Here is an 18,483-nt window from a genome sequence, read left to right as displayed (position 1 = left end):
GTGCAAGACCTCGCACTTGCCCACGTTGAATTTCATCAGCCATTTCTTGGACCACTCTCCTAAACTGTCTACATCTTTCTGCAGCCTCCCCACCTCCTCCATACTACCTGCCCCTCCACCTATCTTTGTATCATCGGCAAACTGAGCCAGAATGACCCCAGTCCCGTCATCTAGATCGTTAATATATAAAGAGAACAGCTGTGGCCCCAACACTGAACCCTGCGGGACGCCATTCGTCACCGGTTGCCATTCCGAAAAAGAACCTTTTATCCCAACTCTCTGCCTTCGATTAATATTATAGAGCTCAGCAACGAAAACAGCAACCTTTTCTAGGGAACTGGTGCCATTGTACCCACAAAGGTCAGGACGTTATATTTATAAATTTGCATAACAGGTCCCTCGGTACACCAAGAGTGAATATGTTAGCCTGATGTTCCGTTTGATGGGCTCACCTGTATTCGGAAACAGAGCGGCTGTTTTCGCAGTTTAGTGTTGGCCAGGAGCAGCACAGGATGCCGCCCAAGTATTTAATATAGAATGAAATATATTTTCACAGCAAGCGGTGAGTGCAGGTCATATATTTAGAAAGTAAACTTGAGGATGAGTTGTGAAAGCTGAATGAACACTGAATGTGATGAGTGCGGAAGAATATGTCAACAGAATAACAAAAAAAAATCACATAGCGGGAAGTGAAGGTTGTTGTATGTCATACTTGGAAAACTATGACATTGAAAATATTTTTGTTTTACAGAATTGGAGAAAATGAAACATGTCCTAAATGACACAGGTGAAGAGGGATAGGACATGGTTTTATTATTTGGGACAATGGTTACATCGGTACATCGCTTCGTTAAAAATGTACAAATAATTACCGAGCAACCAGAGATTATTCACACATTCGCCACTTTGAGAAAGAAATTACGGCGTCAGCCAGATTTGATCTAATCCATTTCAGGAGAATGTGAGTTCAGCCAATTGCCTTTAACGCACAGATTTCAATACGACGCAGGAGCAGAAAAGCTTCGATTTGTATGGAATAGACTTTGATCGTGACCATTCATGCATAACATGCACAGAGACTTACGATGGAGTTAGTATGTGGCCGTGTGTTTGCTTCGTTAGTTGACCGTATGCACGTGGCAATGGTTTCTTGGTTTTGTTTCGATTTGGATCACGCAGCAGTTAGTACAAGGAGAGGCTGATATTTCGGAAACATATTCAGGAGAACGTTCTTGAAACATTTGGCTCCTTTCAAGTGAGAGGAAGGACGATTTATCCGAAAAGGAAGCAAATTTACCAGGGCAAAATAATCTGTAACTTGATCATGGTTGATTGCAAGAAAATAAATTGAATGATTAGTCGTCCTGGTGTCAGATAATGAAGAGGACATGAAGCCAAAGGATCTAAAGCAACAATTCTTAATAGCAATAACGGTGTGGCGAGATCTATAATTTCAGACATGCAATGTCGCAGATAAATGGGTACATTCATATTAACCAGTTTGCATCAGCTTCACTGCACACCTGCATCTCTGAATCTAGCCACACCGCTATTGCTATAAAGAATTATGGCTTTATGTCCTTCGGCTTCATGGTTCTTCAATATCAAACACCAGGCACAGCGCTTCCGGCCTCTCACTTTAAAAGATTAAAGGAGACATAATCAGGATAAATAAGAAATACAAATCTTGACTCTCAGCAGGTAAGAAGCAGCACAGAGCTGACGTTGCACATCGTGCAGCTACATCGGAAAAGGAAGCAAATTTTGCACGGTATGACTAGATCATGGTTGATGGTTAGAAAATAAATTTAATGATTACTGGCACGGAAACGTCCAAGGTAGGAAGCAAGACCAATGCAATCCAAAGCTTTTTGATTGAAGAGTCGATACTGCAAGCGAGGCGAATACTTGAACAGGCAGATCGATTAACAGCAACACCTAAACAGGGAAAGATAAATGAAACAATGATTCGCAGTGAATTAATGTATCGAAATCAACAGTGATAGAAACAATGTAAACGCCTACACATAAATAGCAATTGGATAGACAGATGAAGTCGTGCTAATTAGGTGCAAAGATGTTGTGATGTGCTTAGATGCGTATGACACGAACCAAAATACTTGCTGGACGAGTACCTCCAATATTGGGAGCGCCGATTCCCTTAAAGGCATTGATTACTTAATTTGACCTGCCATGCAAATCAATTTGTTACAAGAGTAACTCAGAAGCCATGAATGGTGCGGGAAGACACTGAGCGCCAGACTCTCGGGTCACATTTACAGATGTACAAGGGACAATTCAAGAGTATGACGAATATGCCTCATCTGCTTGGAGGAATGCAGCTGCAGAATATTCAATGTGCTTCATATAAGCGCAGAACGTACAGTGGAGAATGAGGCCAAAAGGCCCATCAAGTCAGCACTGGACCCTGGAAAGAGCACCCCACTCGGAACTATGATGTTGTTGCTTTTAAAGATACCAGGTTGAGGGAAGGACAGGATTGGGAGCGAAACGTTACAGGATTTAGATGTTTCAGGCGGGATGGAGTGGGGTGTAAAAGGGGTGGCGGAGTTGCGCTACTGGTTAGGGAGAATACCACCGCTGTACTACGGGAGGACACCTCAGAGGGCAGTGAGGCCAGGAATAAGAATGGCGCAGTCACAATGTTGGAGGTTTACTACAGGCCAACCAACAGCCAGCGAGAGATAGAGGAGCAGATAGGTGGACAGATTTTGGAAAAGAGTAAAAACAACAGGGCTGTTGTGATGGGAGATTTCAACTTCCCCAATATTGACTGGGACTCACTTAGTGCCAGGCGCTTAGACGGGGCAGAGTTTGTGATGAGCATCCAGGAGGGCTTCTTAAAAAAATATGTAGACAGTCCAACTAGGGAAGGGGCTGTACTGGACCTGGTATTGGGGAATGAATCCGACCAGGTGGTAGAAGTTTCAGTAGGGGAGCATTTCGGGAACAGAGACCACAATTCAGTATGTTTTAAAGTGCTGGTGGACAAGGATAAGAGTGGTCCTAGGGTGAATGTGCTAAACTGAGGTAAGGCTAATTATAACACTATTAGGCGGGAACTGAAGAACCTAGATTGGGGTAAATCAACATCTGACATGTGGGAGGCTTTCAAGTGTAAGTCGAAAGGAATTCAGGACCGGCATGTTCCTGTGAGGAAGAAGGATAAATACGGCAAATTACGGGAACCTTGGATAACGAGAGATATTGTAGGCCGCGCCGAAAAAAAAATGGAGGCATTTGTCAGGGCTAGAAGGCTGGGAACAGACAAAGACTGTGTGGAATATAAAGAAAGTAGGAAGGAACTTAAGCAAGGAGTCAGGAGGTCTAGAAGGGGTCACGAAAAGTCATTGGCAATTAGGGTTGAGGAAAATCCCAAGGCTTTTTACAAATACATAAAAAAACAAGGGGCTAGCCAGGGAAAGGGTTGGCCCACTGAAGGATAGGCAAGGGAATCTATGTGTGGAGCCAGAGGAAATGGGGGAGGTACCAAATGAATACTTTGCATCAGTATTTACTAAAGAGATGGAATTGGTGGATGTTGAGTCTGGAGAAGGTGTGTAGATAGCCTGGGTCACATTGAGATCCAGAAAGGCGAGGTGTTGGTCGTCTTGAGAAATATTAAGGTCGATAAGTCCCCAGGGCCTGATGGGATCTACAGGAGAATACAGAAGGAGGTTAGAGAGGAAATTGCTGAGGCCTTGACAGAAATCTTTGGATCTTCACTGTCTTCAGGTGATGTCCCGAAGGACTGGAGAATAGACAATGTTGTTCCTTTGTTTAAGAAGGGGAGCAAGGATAACCCAGGGTACTACAGGCCGGTGAGCCTTACGTTAGTGGTCGGGACATTACTGGAGAGAATGTTTCGAGACAGGATCTACTCCCATTTGGAAGAAAATTGGCGTATTAGTGTGAGGCAGCATGGTTTGTTGAAGGGGAGGTCGTGTTTCACTAACTTGATTGAGGTTTTCGAAGAGGTCACAAAGATGATTGATGCTGGTAGGGCAGTGGATGTTGTCTATCTGGACTTCAGTAAGGCCTTTGATATGGTCTCTCGTGATAACTGGTAGAAAAGGTGAAGTCACACGGGATCAGGGGTAAGCTGGCAAGGTAGATCCAGAACTGGCTAGGTCATAGAAAGCAGAGAGTAGACATGGAATGGTGTTTTTCTAATTGGAGGGCTGTGACTAGTGGTGTTCCACAAGGATCAGTGCTGTGACCTTTGCTGTTCATCGGATATATAAATGATTTGGAGGAAAATGTAACTGGTCTGATTCGTAAGTTTGCAGACGACACAAAGGTTGGTGGAATTGTGGATAGCGATGAGGACTGTCAGAGGATACTGCAGGATTTAGATCGTTTGGAGACTTGGGCGGAGAGATGGCAGATGGAGCTTAATCCGCACAAATGTGAGGTAATGCATTTTGGAAGTTCTAATGCGGGTAGGGAATATACAGTGAATGGTAGAACCCTCAAGAGTATTTAACGTCAGTGAGATCTAGGTGTACAGGTCCACAGCTCACTGAAAGGGGCAACAAGACGGAGAAGGTAGTTCAGAAGGCATACGGCATGCTTGCCTTCATTGGCCGGGGCATTGAGTATCAGAATTGGCAAGTCATGATGCGGCTGCATTGAACCTTAGTTAGGCCACATTTGCAGTATCGTGTTCAATTCTGGTCGCCACACTACCAGAAGGATGTGCAGGCATTAGAGAGGGTGCAGAAGAGATTTACCAGGATATTGCGTGGTATGGAGGGCATTAGCTTTGAGGAGAGGTTGAATATACTCGGTTTGTTCTCACTGGAACGACGGAGTTTGAGGGGCGACATGATAGTGGTCTACAAATTCATGAGGGGCATAGACAGAATGGATATTCAGAGGCTTTTCCCCAGGGTAGAGTGGTCAATCATTAGGGGGCATAGGTTAAAGGTGCGAGGGGCAAGGTTTAAAGTAGATGTACGAGATACGTATTTTACACAGATGGTAGTGGGTGCCAGGAACTCGCTGCCGGAGGAGGTAGTGGAAGCAGGGACGATAGTGACATTTAAGGGGCATCTTGATGAATACATGAATAGGATGGGAATAGAGGGATACGGACCCAAGAAGTTTAGTTGGGCAGCATGGCCGGCTCGGGCTTGGAGGGCCGAAGGGCCTGTTCCTGTGCTGTACTGTTCTTTGTTCCTTGTTGTTCTTATGCCTGTACCTCCACGGCGCCCCCGTAACCCAGTAAACCCATCCAACGTTGAAAGCGAATGTATTATGGACAATTCATCTAATCTGCACGTCCTTGGATTCTGGGAGGAAAACGGAGCACCTGGAGAAAACCCACGGCGAAAACGTGCAGACAGTGACCCGAGCTGGGGCTCGGACCAGGGGCCCTGTCGCTGTGATGCAACTGTGCTATCCGCTGTGCTACCTTGCTCCACACACTTCTCGCGCGCCGAAAAAAGAAACCCATTGCATTTGTACCGTTTTAAAAATGTTTCATTCTCTTCACAGCCGAATGCGCCGGAATTATCTACCATCTTCCCATGTACAAGCTGCACTGCAGAAAATCAGTCGCTCCCATATAAAAAGGCAAGACCAATCGGCAGATCGGAACATTAACGCTTTGAAATATCCTCCTAGTCAATCAGCTAACTTGTTTAGAATATATTTCTTCTCCTTCCGTGTCACTTGGTCAATCTACCTCCCAAAGAAAACTATTGGTGCAGCTACATTACAGAGACTGTCGCAGCTCCAGAAGGCAGACCATCACCTCCTTTGAAAGGCTTGGACAATATGTGTTTGGTTAACTGAAAGTTATGTAAAATCATGAATTAATATAATTGCTGTTGCGCGTCCTGTTTTCTACTTTCCGAGGCTGATAAGTATCTAATAGGCTGATTTCTGTTCATTGCGGCACGATTAACATGTATTTCAATTGGGGATTTCACCGATAGACGTTTTTATATGTGATATGCGGACGATGGACGATTTGGTAAGTGGTTAAAACTGTACCAAAGATGATGTGAGCAAATATGATGAAGAAACAATGTGAAATATTGAGGACAACAATTACTCACGAATTGAAAATGCAATTGCTATCAATTTTTACTGAAAAGCTGGGACAAAGGTTTTACACGTCACAAATTTCAAACTATCCGCCCAGGCACAATTTCTGAGCTCCTTTCGGGCTGTTCTATTTTATTATAATATTGTCATATGATATGTCAAATCAAATGACTCCCCTGTTTAGATTACTCAATTATGGATGCACCTTTCATGTAAAATAAACGACATTTTTCACAACATATCGTTTTCTCTTATTCAGAAGAGAAATTGGAACGATGTTCCACAGGTAAATTCTTGGTAGAATACCCCAATGTTAACCTTGCCATATTTGGTTGACGTGCTTACCCTGATTCTTCATCTTGTGCTGATCATTTGATTTCCACAGTTGGAGGGGATCCATCAGATGGTGAGTAGTAGTAAATGCATTCCCATCAATTCAGATTGATAACCGTTGCACATCTAAAAGATTGCAAAATAGCATTACAAGCAATGAAGCAAATAAGAAACTTTCATATGTTCCGACATGGATGCTGCGGTTGATAAATGTAATAAAGACTATATAAACTACTTTAATGCCATTTCTAATGCCCAACACAATAATAATCTTCATGCCACAAGTAGACTGACATTAACGCTGCAATGAATTCGCTGTGAAAATGCCCTAGTCGTCATATTCCGGTACCTATTCGGGTCCATAAATTGAGAATTCAGAATTTCCTAATTACCTAAAAGCATGTGTTTCCCAACTTTTCGGAGGAAATCATAACCCCCGGAGGAAACCAGCACGGAGTTCGTGCAGACCCAAACCGGGGATCGAACCTGCGACCCTGGCACAGTGAAGCAACAGTGGTAACCACTGTGCTACCTTGCCAATATATAAATTTACTGTGATATTATTGACACTGGAGGCATGCACTAGCATTTGGTGTCGTTTTCGATTCGTGAGAAATTGTGAATACTTTTCTTGCGATATTGACGAGTGACTGCATGATTTTTAGAGGAAACATTGAATTCTCATTTATTTTTTTCCAAAAAGAGCGGCAATTAAACGTCGCCTATCACCTACCCTGCAGACCTTTGGTTTGTGATGGTGAGACCCAGAACGCTGAGTAAAATGAGGGCCCATGGTATTCGAGGCAAGGTACTAACATGGATTGAAGATTGGCGGTCAGGCAGAAGGCAGAGAGTTGGGATAAAAGGTTCTTTTTCGGAATGGCAACCGGTGACGAGTGGTGTCCCGCAGGGTTCAGTGTTGGGGCCACATCTGTTCTCTTTATATATTAATGATCGAGATGACGTCTGGGGGAATTCTGGCTAAGTTTGCCGATGATACAAAGATAGGTGGAGGGGCAGGTAGTATGGAGAAGGTGGGGAGGCTGCAGAAAGATTTAGAAAGTTTAGGAGAGTGGTCCAAGAAATTGCTGATGAAATTCAACGTGGGCAAGTGCGAGGTCTTGCACTTTGGAAAAATGAATAGAGGCATGGACTATTTTCTAAACGGTGACAAAGTTCATAATGCGGAAGTGCAAAGGGACTTGGGAGTCCTCGTCCAGGATTCTCTAAAGGTAAACTTGCAGGTTGAGTCCGTAAATGTGAAAGCAAATGCAATGCTGTCATTTATCTCAAGAGGCTTGGAATATAAAAGCTGGGATGTACATCTGAAGCTTTATAAACCACGAGTTAGGCCCCATTTAGAATACTGTGAGCAATTTTGGGCCCCACACCTCAGGAAGGACATACTGGCACTGGAGCTGGTCCAGCAGAGATTCACACGAATGATGCCAGGAATGGTAGGCCTAACATACGATGAACGCCTGAGGATTCTGGGATTATATTCATTGGAGTTTAGGAGGTTGAGGGGAAATATATTAGAAACTTACAAGATAATTAAAAGCTTAGAAAAGGTGGACGTAGGGAAGTCGTTTCCATTAGCAGAGGAGACTAGGATCCGTGGGCACAGCCTTAGAATTAAAGGGAGTCACTTTAGAACAGAGATGAGGAGACATTTCTTCAGCCAGAGAGTGGTGGTTCTGTGGAATTCATTGCAACAGAGGGCGGAGGGAGGCCGGCACGTTGAGTGTCTTTCAGACATAAGTTGATAAATTCTTGATTTCTCGAAGAATTAAGGGCTATGGAGAGAGAACGGGTAAATGGAGTTGAAATCAGCCATGATTGAATGGTGAAGTGGACTCGATGGGCCGAAAGGCCTTCCTTCCGCTCCTATGTCTTATGGTCTAAAGACACGGGGACAATGTGAAAAGTCGAGGCTTTTAGTGGGAAATTTAATTTTCCAGGACATTCTATGGTTTAAAAGGCGAAAAGAAAGAACAAATCAAAACAAGTACTCGGCATTTAACACGACACTTCGCAGAGCTGAAACGTAATTTTATTTTTAGTCCTCATTCTTAATTACCCTTGAGGGACTGCTAAGAGTCAACCACGTTGTTGTGGATCTGGATGTGTATCACATGCAGTCCGCAACAGGTTAAGGATCAGAGGACATTCGTGGACCTTGGCAATGGCTTCACTGTCCTCATTAGGCGTTTAATTTCTGATTTTTATTGAATTTAAATATCACCATTTACAGTGAAGGGGTTTGCACCTGAGTCCGCACATGCTGTTTTTCTTGTTTTGTGATTCCAGTGACAACACCATTGTGCCACCGCCTCCCCGGTCCTAACATACAACTTACAGTGCTCCGAAAGCTGTTGTTTGCAACAAACCTGATGGTCTTTAACCTAGTGGTGAAAGACTTCTTACTGTGCTCATACCACATCACAAATTACGGGTATGTTTTTAGCTCCATCCAAAATCTCCGCAGTGTTTTCCTGGTTTGTGAGGCTGTTTTTCCGTGTCACTGGTTTAAAAAAAATGATTGCAACTTCTTTTGGAATTATGCTTTATTATTGTATTTCTTGTTTGTGTTGGCTGATGAATAGGATTGTTGCAGATCTTTCAACTATTATTCTGTTCTGCAACCCGATTAATGTCTAAAGGCACCACAGCATTGTCAACACATCGGTCAATCCGAGGCTTCATTTCCTTCCTGTGAGTTGATTAATGTTCCTTTTCTGACTGCGTAACGATGAAGAAATGCAGTTTCTTACAGCGTTCCAACCTGACACGGAAGAGCTTTCTTTAAGGGGGCCATATTTGCATACAAAACTCCTGCTGAACCAAATACATTGTGTTACCATCTAGGCCCAATTCTCGCAAAAGTCTTGGTTGTGTCCCATGAGGAAAACGTCTTCACCCAAATGACACCTATACCTTGCACTTTTTACGAACCGAAGATGGCACCTCCACTATATATCAACCAGAGCGGCATGCAAGAACTTCCTTTCACTTCCTGCATTGAAATTCAAATTTGCACTGGAGCCGTCAACGGATTCCTTTTCGTCAATCTTCTGGTATTGGCATCTCCCAATGGTTTTCCTTCTGCTCCAATGCAGATAAACCATCACAATTCAATACATGTATTCACATTCGTGCAGTTCAACCACAAAAACTTGGCTTTGACGGCACTCTCAGTTATTTGGCCAGGGCCCACCATGCAACCATTTCGAAATATCTGCATTATCCCCATTCTACGGTGACTGCTATGCACTTCTCAGCCCATTGTCCGCTGTATTCTGTGCCATGTCTCCACGGGGAGATTTGTGGATGACTTCACAATGTTGAGCACCATTAGCGACTCCTCAGACAAGGAAGCAGACCGTTTCTAAATGCTGCAAGACTTGGACAATATCCAGGTTCGGGCTGACAAGTGACAAGTTACATTTACACCAATAAGTGTCAGACAATGGCCATCCCCTACAACAAAGCATCTAACGACCGCCCATTGTCGTTCAATGGCATTACCATCGCAAATTCCCACACAATCAGCATCCGAGGTGAGACCATCGATCAGAAAATGAACTGGACGAGCCACATTCATACTGTGGCTACCAGGGCATTTCAAAGGCTAGCAATCCTCCCGCGAGTAACTCCCTGTTGACTCTCCAAACCCTGTCAACCAGCTGCAGCTTCAAAAGTCAGCAGTGTAATGCAATACTCCCTACTTTTCTGGATGAGTGCAGCTCCATCAACATTCAAGGAAGTTGACACCATCCAGGAAAAAGCAGCCCGTTTGATTGCTCCTGCTTCCACAAAATTTCAAACTCTCCACCACCGACGAACAACTGAAACCTTGTGTGCTAGCTACAAGAAACACTGCAGCAAGTCCCAATGGTTCGTTCGAAACCCCCTTGCAAACCCACGAAAAGTACCATCCAGAAGAATGCGAGCAGCAGGTACCTGTGAATCCCGCCACCGAGAGGTTCCCCTCCAAGTCACATCCACCCCGTTATGGGCCAAGGTTTTGAGAACCCCAAAGTGCATCATGGATCTTCAACTTTTAAAAGATTGTGGTATGGGGAGCACACGGCCCAAACTGCAGGTGCGGTATAGCAGAAATGGAAAAGTATTTTATTAAAGCAAAACAATGTTAATTCTATGAACTCGCGTGAACCTTTTTAAAACATACAGTGAGCATCTCAGCAACCATTAATTCAAATACAGTCCCCAAAGAATGCAACACTAAGTAATTCTTAAGCTGTCCTTTTAACATCCATAAGACTTAGAAACAATCTTTAAACAGAAACACATCAGGTGAAACTCACAATTGAGAGCAGTTATTAGTTTTAAATCACCAAAGGACCGATTTACAGTCTTTAGATTACAGAGAGAGACTCATACACCTTATGTGGCTGTGACTGCAGCTATCCAGCTGTGACAACGAAACTAAAACACACCCTGCAGCAAACAGCCTAAAACGAAAGTAAAAATCTGACAGACAGCCCAGCTCCACCCTCTCTCTGACATCACTGCAGTAGTAAACACCCATTTCTTGAAGGTACTCTCACATGACAAGCCTGACTTCAAAATATATCGCCGTTCCTTCGCTGCCACTGGGACAACATCCTGGAACCTTCTCCCTAACAGCACCCTGGGTGTACCTGCACCTGAAGGTCTGCAGTGCTTCAAGAAATCAACTCGCAACCACGAGTTGAGCAAATAGGGATGGGCAATAAATGCCGGCTTAGCCAGCGACGTGCAGATCCTTTAAATGCATTTAAAAAACATATCGACATGGGTCTAGGGCAGCCTGTCTCTGTCTTGGAAACTGCCCAATCACCATACATTACCCTGATTGTAAAACATGTCTCAAAACGTTGTACAAAAGTCAATTGCACGTTGTTGCTATCGACCAGAAGCACGGCGAGTGTTCTCCAAATTTGCTTCAGCCATTAGAAAAACGCAAACATAGATCATAAACAACAGGCGGGTGCTTTCAAAACATGAAACATTGTGTTCAATATTAGGTGTGGTTGTGAGTTGGACAACGCATGCTAAACGATCTCGATTCTGCTAAGCATTGCAATGAAAAACAATTTTTTATTGTCAATAAGAGTCACAGGACAGAACTCTTACAAATTAAGAAAAGACTGAGATGGGGCTCTGTTTTTATCCACGATTGAATTGGGTGTGCTGCTGACGAATGTGATACAGTCTCGACGAAATCAAAGGTCAGTCTGGGGATTAGCAAATCAAACTGATGGGATTTCATAATTGATAGTTTAGTTTTGGGTTAATTGTGTTGTTGATTAACTGATGGGACATCGAGAGATGGTTCAGTTCTACGAGTGTTGTTGATTAACTGATGGGACATCGAGAGATGGTTCAGATCTACGAGTGTTGTTGATTAACTGATGAGACATCGGGAGATGGTTCAGTTCTACGAGTGTTGTTGATTAACTGATGGGACATCGGAAGATGGTTCAGTTCCACGAGTGTTTTAAATCTATAGTTGATTAAGCTAAAATTGTACCCTTGGACTGTAGTGGCGAAAAACGCAGTTCTGAGGACTAGTTGAGATTGTGGGGAATTGCTTGGATAAATTTCAAGGGCTGGATGCTGCATGTTGGTCGAAGCAGAAGGCTCTCAAAGGGTTAACAGCAGCTGCCAAAGTTAAAGACGACAGACAGTGCTTCTCACTCAGGCCTTGAGATAACAGCAGCAGCCTGTAGTGTAATCGGATACCTTTCCTTTGAGTCAGTGAACTCCAGCAAAGTTACGTTTTGAATTAATTAAAGGAAACCAGTGGGTTTCTCCACCTCTTTGATATAAGTTATTATTTTCGAAAGCAATTGACTGAAATTGCCAGAATCAAGTTTTACTTACTTGAAATACTGTTTATCTCATTTTATCTGGCGATTAATAGAAACTTAAAGAAGATCACGGACACAATTTTAAAAAGTGTAAATCTGGAGATGATAGTTGACTTTGCCAACATTTTTGTGAATGTAAAAAAAAACTTGTTAAAAGAAAAAATTGTTAAGATAAAGAATTAATTAAGTTGTAAATGTAATACAAGTTTGTGTTAAGCAAATCGTAAATTTAGTTCTGAGTTGAGATCAGATCTAAGCTTGCAAGTTGCAGTAATTCAATTTGAATTTTCAAACATTTTTAAGTTTAAAAAAAAACACTGTTAGAACCTTTTCAATCGCTTTGCCAAGAAAAAAAAACGCGCAAGTAGAGACCGGAAAGGCACGGGTCAAACAAAAGATGAGCTACGTAGTTCAATGGCTGGCCTTGAATTGACAGAAAATGATAAATTCAATAATTTAGAAAATGTTCACTGAAAGTTCCGACTGCACCTGCAGCATTGTCTGCACTAATTCCAGAACCACCAGAGTATAATAATTGATATCCAGTCACTGCTTCCAGATTCCAATTATGCCAGTAACTCAAGCCCTTTTGGGTGATAGTATGGGTCCTGATTTAACATCTTCACGATCAGTAGAGAAAGAGGAGCTCTGTTCCGCAAGCCCAGTTAGCTCTAGGACCAGATCTCGGACAGCGAGAGAAGGGCTTGATCCTCACCAGAAACAATTAACTATACCACCTAAGTCCCTCCAAACTAAGGAGAAACCGCAAGGTTTGTAGAACAAAGGAAGCTGCAACAGATGATTTTGAAGAGAAAGAACTCCCTCTAGTGACAGGGAGAGACGTCGAAGAACCAGAGGAAATAGCTAGAGTGCCCCCTGGTGAGATTCGGAGACAGTTGCCGATTAGGAAGATACCAAACCCACCCAAAGGAACCATCAGCTCCTTTTTATGGCCCACCGTATGCACCAACAGCTTTACAACTGCCGCCCCCTCTGAGGGGCCATTGGTCGACTGGGAGAAGAGGACGGGGCAGATATAGAGGGATAAATGCATGTTTTAATTGCGGCCGTGCAGATCACTGGCAACAGGAATGCCCCTTTAAAAGACAGGCAGCAGGAGGAGGGGGTACCCACCAAGGAGAAGACAGGCGAGATGCACTGACTTCTCCCAGGCAAACCCTTTCCCAACACAGGATTGACTAGCTAATTTAGTCATAAGGACTCTCCAATCGGACAGAGAACCTATTATCTCTCTGCAGATAGGAGATTAACACCACTCATTTGTAAACGACACTGGAGCAGCCATGTCTTCTGTGCAATCAGAACTTCGCCTACCACTATCCGACCACACGCAGCAATTGTCGGGGTTCTAAGGACAGGTGTGTGAGTATCCTATTTCCGAACCTGTGACAGTCACTTACGAGAATAAGTCTGCAGATCATCAGTTTGTAGTGACTACTGGATTGGACTGTAACTTGTTGGCCCGAGATTTACTGTGCATCTTCCAGCTACAGCTAGAGTACGGAGACGAAGGGGTAACGGTCCAATCATGGAGGATGAGACAACAGTGCTATATTTATATCACCCCCCAGTGGTGGACGTTAGACATTGAACATTCACTGCATCACGTTACCCTGGCCTATGACAGAACCGGACAAAACAGGGAGTTGGAGGACAAATACCGGCCATTAATTGGGACCGAATGGCCAGTCAAGGTTACAGCCACAGTCACGGGAAAAGAAGGTACAGCCGATTTTGTTACAATATCACCACATTTATGGCCACAGTCAGCTTCGGTAAGCCCTCATATTACACGTCAGGTCCACGATCAGTACCATGCCAGGGATCTGGGGCGAATGGTAAGGAGGGCAGTGGATCATTCGGATCCAACAGAAGTACGCACTTCAAGTCATGCCGGATGGCACTACCATAACATATTTTGAGGTCCCTGAAACAATTAACACTCGACTGCAGCATCACTGGGGACATGATATGTTGGAATATGTCAATCCACAGGTCTGGGCGGAATACCCATCACAAGTGGGAAAGACAAATGTTACACCTATAAAGGTAATGATTAAGGATCATATAAAGCTACCTTCCATTCGGCAATACCCCCTGAGATCCCAAGCTGCTCCGTCTATAGACAAATTAATTCAAGAGCTGTTGCAACAGGGTATTTTGGCCCCTTGCCAATCAGAAAGTAACACCCCCGTACTTGCTGTGCCTAAACCAACCAAACCAGACCAGTACGGATTAGTACAGGATTTACGTTCAATCAAGGCCATCGCATAGCCATTACATGCTCTCACCCTCCAACAGGATATTACGGTGTATAGCTCCCACTCGGTCATCGCACTACTGAGGCAACTGCAGACTCAGCATCTTACCGCAGCTCGTCAGAATAGGTATGAGGTATACCTTTTGAACAATCCACGCCTGACATTTAACCACTGTACCACTATCAATCCAGCCTGTTTTCTTAGTGGCCACCCTGTCCATGAAGACGCACCTGGCCACGACTGTTTAGCCTTGATTCAGGAAACTACCACAATAAGGGACGATTTGAGTGACATCTCGTCAGAACAACCTGACATGATTATGTGTGGTCAAATATCCCACCGGGGTTTAGTTAATGACTTACTGCAGGCCCTTCTTATGCCCGCGCAGATTTCCGTTATTAAATGCGCTGCCCACACAAATGGTAAGACCCCAGTTGACATTGGTAATGAACAAGCAGATTGTGCAGCGCGGACAGCCGCGCAAATTCAGCAAGTGATGGTGCCTAAAATGTTAAGTCAGACTAAACGATCTACTATAAATATGTCTGCTTCTAACATCACTAAATTTATGGATCACATACGGGATCACCTGAACAGAATGCAGGATCCTGGCTCTTGGGGTAACTGGGGATTTGGAGGTTGGAAGGACTGGTTGATAAATATGGTCATGTATTTAGTGGTGGCTATCGGCTGCATCTTTGTGGGCCCAGCCATCCTTAAATGTGTGATGGGTAGAATGCGGGTTACACTGGAACAGATCAACGCCCCTAAAATCTTAGCTGTCAAAATCCATGAGGGTGCAGCAGATGAAGGGGGGCTACGGCAGGAATTGGAAATGCAGAGACAGATCTTTTTAGATGAGGAACCGTAGCTATGGATTGGATAGTTCGGTTATCATGGAATGATAAAAGGAGGGAATGACGAATGTGATATAAATTAGTTACTTTAGAGATATTAGTTACTGTAATGTAGAGGTAGGCCAGTCTAATTCTGGTGAGTTCGCAGACAAAGGATTTCAGGCCGCATGGAAAAGCAGGAAGAGGTGTGTCCACCAAAGCAGGAGAAAAGGATGTTGGGTAATAGGGGCCAGAGGAAGAGATTGGAAGTGAGCCAATCAGAATAGATCAAACAGGTCAGGAGGGATATAGGCTGACCTATGGGAATCGTGTATGTGAAACTTGATACCATTTGAATTGATTTGCAGAGATCCCTTTGTCTCTTTGTTCATTCGCTTTCTGGGATGTAGGAGACTGGATGTCTCCTATGCTTCTGTGAAATGAATCAAGCTTGCAAGCTAAATAAAGTTTACTGGCACTGACACCCGTCCCCCACGCAGACGTAACCACGCCGCTCCCTCTTCCGTCCGTCCAACCCCCCCCCCCCCCCCCCCACCCACCCCCACCCCCGGGGACGGCCGAGCCCTAACCCTGACCCACATCCCACATGCCAGCACAAACGACTGCTGCAATGGCAGGCTGCCCTGGCCACTGATGGCATCATCTGCCCAATCCCTGGACGACATAAGTCGGAACTTCTGACACTGTGGTTGTTTGTACCCCACCCCTCCCAACACCCACCCTCAGGGGAAGCACGCACACAACCGACCGGAGTGGGCGAAGACCGGAGGATGACCACCAGATCTGCGACCCCTTACCATGCCCTACCATAGGGCAATGAATGTGATCGGCGGGAGGGAGCAAAGGGAAGTCACCAAAGTGGAGATCGGCGGTGTGCCAGGAGGTGACAGCCTGCATAGTTGAGGATCCCATGCCACGTACGTGGACATCCCCTCACACACCCCTCGAACCCCTCATCCCCGCACACCACTCATCCCTCAAACACTTCACCCAGCACCACCGTCAACCCCTCTAAACCCCTCATCCCTCACCTCCCTCACACCCCCAACCTTCACCCACCCACCCCGCCCCATCACCCGTTTCGATCCCTTCACTCTTACCCTCCTCACCTGCCTTCCCATCCCCAACCACTAACACCCCCCTCCAGCCGAGCCCCCGCGGCCCGCTCTCTAACCATACATGTCGCTCTGAGTCTTACTGGACCTACTGGAGACGCGGCCAGTCCATCCGGAACACCCTCCCCCAGCACTTTCACAGGCAGTCATGTGTAAATTGTAGCTATGCGTCTTAGCGTGGCCCCGTCACAGGAGGCCATGGATGAGAACGTTGGCAGCATTGCCCAGATGCCGGCGAGCATTCCGCAGACACAGAGTGAGGAGTGCCAGTCTCAGAGGGAGATGGGCCAGTTCAAAGGGGAGGTGGCCCAGTCACTTGCCGATGTGATACAGACTCTCAGGCTGGGGACACAGACGCAGCACGATGTTGCGCAGTCCCAGACGGAAATGGTCGACTGTCTGTGCTCCATGGCACCGAAAATATAGACCCTGGTCGAGACCACAGTGGCCTTCAGGACTGGCAGTGTCACGTGGCGGCGGGCCTCAGGGTATGGCTCCGCTCGCGCCCCCGTTCTATGGAGTAGCCCAGGGGCCATTCAGCACCCCATAGAAGGAGCAGGTGACGGGTCCTGTGCTGGTGACTCCCGTAGGGGGAATGGCGGAACACCGCAGCACCTCGAATTCCCGAAATGTGTCCCTGGTGCACCCGGTGGGCAGCGGGCAGAATAGTGTGGCGCCACGCCACCACAGGCGCCCGAGCAGCCTGGTCCCACCAGGAGACATGCGCCTACGAGGATCCTTGTTGCACGGCATGAGTCAAAGCAATCTGCCACCACTCCTGCTGTACCGTCTGGGGAACCACCCCGGCATAGTGTTAGACACCAGTTAAGTTCGCAACGGTGCAGGGCACAGTTGTGTTATAGGTGCTGGGGCGCAGACTGTATAATATTCTCCACAAAAAACAGCTGATAACACCGTTGAAACCTGCCTCCGTGCTCTGTCTGCTGTGTGTGGGTGGGTGGGCTGGTCACTGGTTACCGGAGGTGGTGCGACCAGTCCAGGACCAGTGGGTAGATCGTCGTCCCCATCCTCCCGCCACCCACCCATTGCCTCGACCGTTCCCAGCAACCACACCGCAGGAAGCTGACGTGACCGTGTGATGGTCTGGCCAGCTCGCATGCAGGGATCATGCTTGTGGAAGGTGCTGCTGTGGGAATCAATCAGAAATTGTCATCTGGAACATTACAAATCATCGCAGAGTGGGTTGTCATCATATGCATACGATGCACCAGACCTGCTGTTACCGCAAACCCAGGGCCCCCAGCTGCATAACACGCAGATATGTAGCATGGAGGGTGTGTGTATGCGGGCGGTTTTGGTGTTGTGAGAAGTGAGGGTGTGTGGGTCTGGAATGAGGTGCCCGTTCGCCTGGCCACGGACCCCCCCCCCCCTCCCTAGTTAGTGAATCGTGTCGTGCACAGATCATCCTGTGCGTGCTGGCCCTGGCGGTTGTGTCATGCAGCCTCCCGTGCCTTCCTGGACATGTGCGTCTCATCGTCCCCCTGCCCCACTTCCTGCTCCTCCGACGTGGCCTGCCCTTCCTCCTCATGCTCCTTCTCCAGCGCATCGCCCCGGTGCTGTGCTGTATTTTGGAGGATGCAGCAGGCAACCACGATGCGGGCGACCTTCTCAGCCTGCAGGGCCCCTCCTGAGTGGTCCAGGCACCTGGCGCGCAGCATAAGAATGCAGGAGCTTCGTTCGACCACGCTCCTGGTCGCCGTAAAACATCGTTGTATCGAGTCACCACGTTGGCCTCTGTACTTCGGATAGGCGCCCTCAGCCACGACTATAGTGGGTAACCTCCTGTCGCCTAGCAACCAACATCGCAGCTAGGTGAGGGGACTGCACCTCAAACTTGTCGAGATCACCGACTGTGCCATTACGAATGAGTCATGTACACTGCCCGAGTATCAGGCGCAGGCGTGCAGGATGCTGCCCCTCTGCA

Source organism: Scyliorhinus torazame, chromosome 12 (assembly GCF_047496885.1).
Source record: "Scyliorhinus torazame isolate Kashiwa2021f chromosome 12, sScyTor2.1, whole genome shotgun sequence".
NCBI classification, from domain to species: Eukaryota; Metazoa; Chordata; class Chondrichthyes; order Carcharhiniformes; family Scyliorhinidae; genus Scyliorhinus; species Scyliorhinus torazame.
This window is presented reverse-complemented; position numbering follows the sequence as displayed.